We start from the raw sequence: 5000 nt of genomic DNA, 5'->3' as shown, positions 1-5000 counted from the left end.
GTGGGAGGTGCAGAGAAGGAACAAGTGAGAGAGAGAGAGAGAGAGAATGGAGTGATACAGGACAAGCAGCACAGAAGAGAGGCCAGGGGGGAACGAGGGAGTCATAAAGATAGACAAATAGAGAGGGCAAGAGGGAGAGAGAGAGGAGAGAGAGAGAGGAGAGGAGGGTGTGAAATAGATGGATATATAATGAAAGATAGAGAGGGGGGAGAATGGCACGAGAAAGATGAACAGAGAGAGAGAGAGAAAAAAAAAAGAGAGAGACCATATACAGAAATAGACACACATGCATCCACCCTCACACACAATAATCTGTTCCTCCTCGATGTCGATGCATATGATGTTTGCCATTAATAGTACTGCATTTATTCTGGGAGTAAAAACCTTATTTTGAACTGTTCTGATTATGCCAATGGAACAAAAAACATATTTGTCATGCTAATAAGAGTTCACTTGAATTGAGAGTGAGATAGATAGAGAGAGAGAGAGAGAGAGAGAGAGAGAGAGAGAGAGAGATCGAGCAACTATAGATGAATGGAATTAAAGAGATATTGACAGAGAGATTGGGAGACAGATCAGGATAGACGAGGAAAGAGAGGTGTAGAGAGAGCGGAGGGGGAGAGAGAGAGATGGAGGAAGAGAGAGGTGAACAGAGAAAGGAGGAGGAGGGAAAGACAAATGGAGGATGAGAGAGAGGTAAAGAGCGAGGGGAAGAGGAGAGAGGTGGAGAGAGAGATGGAGGAAGAGAGAGAGAGAGAGGGAGGGAGGTGCCAGAGAGAGGGAAGAGAGATGGTGTGTGTGACGGACAGGCTCCATGCGAGCGCTGTGTCTCTGACACAGAGGAGACAGGACCCAACACGACTCTCCCGCTCAGGTGAGGACGGAACATGGCAGGGGGTGTGATTTAGGTGTCCTCCGTCTCGCGCTCCCTCTCTCTGTCTCTCACACACTCACACACACACACACACACACACACACACACACTGGCTGTGACTGACTGTGTCAGATCAGGGCAGGCGAAGCAGGGTGTATCGAGAGTGATCCCATCCGCCGGTCCACCAGCAGATCCTCCCTCTCCCCTTCACATAGCAACACATCCGTCAGGGCAGGAGGAGAGAAGAGGAGGAGAGGAGAGGGGAGGAGAGGAGGAGAGGAGGATGAGAAGAGGATAGGGGGGAGGAGAGGAGAGAGTGGAGAGGAGAGAGAGGAGAGGAGAGGAGATGAGAGGAGAGGAGAACGATGGGAGAAGATATGAGGAATGGTCGACAAGGAAAGGAGGACAGAGATAGAGAGAGAAGGAGAGAGAGAAGGGAGAGAGAGGATGGAGCACAGGAGGTATAAAAGGAGAGGAGATGGAGCAAGAGGAGGGGGAAGAAGAGAAGGATGAGGAGAATGAGGTGAGCAGAGGATGAGGAGATGCAGCGAATGAGAGGAGAGGGGGAAGAAGTAAGAGAGGGGAGAGGAGGAGAGAGGAGTGGAGAGGAGGATAAGGGGAGTGAAGGAGAGAGGAAGGAAGTGAGGGATGAAGAGATGCAGAAGACAAGAGGAGAGGAAACAGCTGAAATCCCCTGGCCCCCTCTGCCATGAATTATACATGGCCCGCATTAGTCATATGGACTAGAACCACGACACAGATAACGAACGCGGGGGCCAGGAGGACAACAACAGATCTCCGGTAACGAGAGCCCGGCGATGGCGGTGGGGGCTTCACAGCGCTCGCTGCAGGATTGGGGGGTGGGGGGGACGACGACACGAGGAGGAAAAGAAAAAGCGACGCCGCTCTGAGGAAAATGAAGACAAAATGATGACATGGGGAGTGACACAAAAAAAAACAACAAAAAAAACCCCTCATAACCCCTCCAGGCGCCAAGAAAAATAACCCAGCCAATTACGCCACGATACAGCTTTATTTACAGAGCAATACTTTCAAAACACAGAGCAATCTTTTTGCCATAGCGGTCTTCTTTTCTCTAAGAAGTCTAATGAGAAGAGAGGGAGACAGAGAGAATGGCAAAGAAAAGAAAAAAAGTGAATGAATGGAGGGGGGGGAAAGGAGGAGTTTCAGAATACTTTGGGGGGATGTATTATTATGTGCATTTGTCTGTGTGTGTGTCTCTCTCTGTGTGTGTGTGTGTGTGTGTGTGTGTGTGTGTGTGTGTGTGTGTGTGTGTGTGTGTGTGTGTGTGTGTGTGTGTGGCAGAGGTTAGTCTCATTAAGCGGAAAAATGTCTACTGCCTTCTGCCGGCTTCATTAAGATTAAAACAAAATTTCAACAAAAAAAGAAAGAAAGACGAGAAATCACCCAACCGCTCTTTGCAAAGCCCGGGGAAAAAGAAGCGAAGGATTCAGAGATATCGACGGAGAGGGAGAGAGAGAGAGAGAGAGGGCTACGGCGAAGAAGGAATACAACCTTAAGCTGCTCTTTATTAAGATCCCGGTGTCTTGAGAGGGTGATCGAGAGAGTGAGAGAGACAGAGAGGGAGGGAGAGAGAGAGAGAGCGATGAGGAAAGGGGGGAGAGAAAGACAGCTGCTCCGGCGGTTCATTCACAGCTGCGGAGTCTTAATAAAGAAGAGAATAAACTCGTCTCCATCACTCTCCTCTCTTAATTCCCGGCCTCTTTTCAACCCTGTCCTTAAACAACAGATTACAAGTCCTTCACCGGAGGCGGAGGCCGCCTGTTCCGTCACCCGTCTCAAGACTCCGTGTCAACCCGTCACACTGGGCAAAGATGCGAGGAAAGGCTCCTCTTTGGATCAGCAATCGTGGAAGATCCGCCAACATAGACTTAAAAAGAATTCTTGGGGTGCTACATGGAACCAGGCAGGCTTTAAGACCCCTTTAGAGGTGCCATGTGTGAAGCATGCATTTTTTTAGCAAGAAAAAAGGCTACCCATTCATTAAAGAACGCATTAGACAGTCATAATCACACACATGGAGTGATAAAAAACACACAACCATGTGAGGGATAAAAAAAACTATTTATCAAAAATAATAAGCATCTTAATTTGCGCGCAGGGGCCTTCTCTCTCACGCAGCGAAGTGACCCCGTTATCTAAATAGATTCATGAACGGAAATAACGGAAAATTCGTCCGCAGCTGGAGAGGAGAGAGCGGCACCGCACCGCACGGCACGGCACGGACCGTCCCCTGCCCTTGATCTATTTCCATAAATCGGAGAGGGCTACGGAGGCGAGCAAGCGTCCTATTTAGAAGAGCTGGGCCCGGGGGTCACCGTGGCCCCGGCGCGCGGATGACGGTCGGAATCGCTGCTGCAGCGCAGCCGTTCAACGGGAGTGTTTAAGGAGGTTAACGGTTTAGGATGTTAAAGGAGGTTAACGGTTTAGAATGTTTCTCAACATTTGATTTGAACAGTTTGTTTAAGGAGGTTAACGGTTTAGAGCGTTTCTGAACATTTAAAACAGACGGTATGGGGATGCAACCCTTTTTTTTTTTGCATGATGTATGTGGGATAATCTATAAGTAGCCTAATTCTAGTATTTTTTCTCTCTCGCGCGCGCGCGTTCTCTGAACATTTGAACTCAGGTTGTGGCATATTTTGAAATAGAAAACACAAGGATGATATGGGGATGGGGCCCTCTTTTCACATGTTATAGGTGGGATAATCTATGCATAAATAACATAATTCTACTCATCGCCATCTCTCTCTGGCGCTCTCTCTCACTCTCTCTCTGTGTCTGAGCACCGGGAACATCACGTACACTCGCATGTGCACGGCTTTATGGAAGTTGAGAGTTCCGTTTTAGCTTAATCCACTTTTAGTTTAAGTAATCCATATTTCCAAAACTAATCTGAATTAGGCTATAGGCCAAACAAATTTACAATATCGTCAAGTAAAATATACTTCTTCAAAAAACCCAAATTATAACAATGATCAAAGCACATGTCGCACATGCATCATATAAGGAAACTGACACAGACATAAATTCCGTGAGTAAAGGCGGAAGATGCCCCGAGTCGGAAGCTCGCGAGGACACACTGCATGTGTTGCTCACAGTTCCCTAAACGGCGCCCAGGAGTTTCTGTTTTCTCGCAACCGAGAGAAAAAAACATTTCAGCAGCAAATCTGTTCGCAAAGGGGAAAAGAGTGCAGCTAAATTGTACTGTTTTACCACACTTGCTTTTTAACACAACAGCGTCGGCATGTCAATCAACTAGCAAGCGTCCGCTTCATGTCAGACTGCGCAGGCAAAGTGCACTGAGGGAAAAGGGAGTTGCGTGAGTTCCCGATGTCGACAAAAAACATGCTTTTCACTGTACAAAAATGCACATCCAAAAGAATAGGCTACTCCGCAACAACTGAATGCTTGAAATGACTGAATAAAGTTGAATAATATAGAGTTGCTTGTGCAGTGAGTAAAACAATACGTCAGTAGTTCGGACTGAGGTACTCCTCTCGGCAGCCCAAGGCAGTGGTGATTGATGACATTATCCGTACCATCACAGGGCAGGTGGAACCCGAGCAAAATGTAAATGACAAGGATCAAAGAGGTCTGCGAAGAGGGATGAGGAGGAGAGGGAGGAAGGGGGTGGTTGTGTCAGAAGATCCACAAAGGGTTAATTAAATGCGAGTCCGAAGTGTTGCTCCCCATACGTCAGAAACATGACAAAAAAAAGAGAGAAGTAGAAAAAGTCACACTTACACACATGTACACACACACACACACACACACACACACACACACACACACACACACACACACACGCACACACGCACGCACGCACGCACACACACATTCACAAACACCATCTGGGTTAACCAAAATAGAATCTCACATAGCACCAGCGTATGAACACAGCTGCTTTGCGCTGCCTTCGAAAAGCCACTCTCTCCAACACCCAGCAGCGCGAGCGTCAAAGCCCCGGTTCCCCGGTTACCTCCCACAGCAGCCCCGACACTTTTTTCTCTCCAACCAGCCCCCTGCTCTCCGTCTCGCCAGAAAAAAAGACACATCCTGTTCACAGCGCGATTCTGAACTG

At 48.0% G+C, this 5000-nt stretch overlaps 1 protein-coding gene across 1 annotated transcript in view; it reads right to left on the bottom strand.

The window, feature by feature from the left end:
- Positions 1–5000, bottom strand: part of celf2 (cugbp, Elav-like family member 2) — a 217480-nt gene that overhangs the window by 212265 nt on the left and 215 nt on the right. The gene's annotated exons all lie outside the window — the stretch shown is intronic.

This window comes from Sardina pilchardus, chromosome 17 (genome assembly GCF_963854185.1).
Source record: "Sardina pilchardus chromosome 17, fSarPil1.1, whole genome shotgun sequence".
Taxonomy (NCBI): Eukaryota; Metazoa; Chordata; class Actinopteri; order Clupeiformes; family Clupeidae; genus Sardina; species Sardina pilchardus.
The sequence above is the reverse complement of the archived record's forward strand: the minus strand, read 5'-3'. Positions and strand labels throughout refer to the sequence as shown.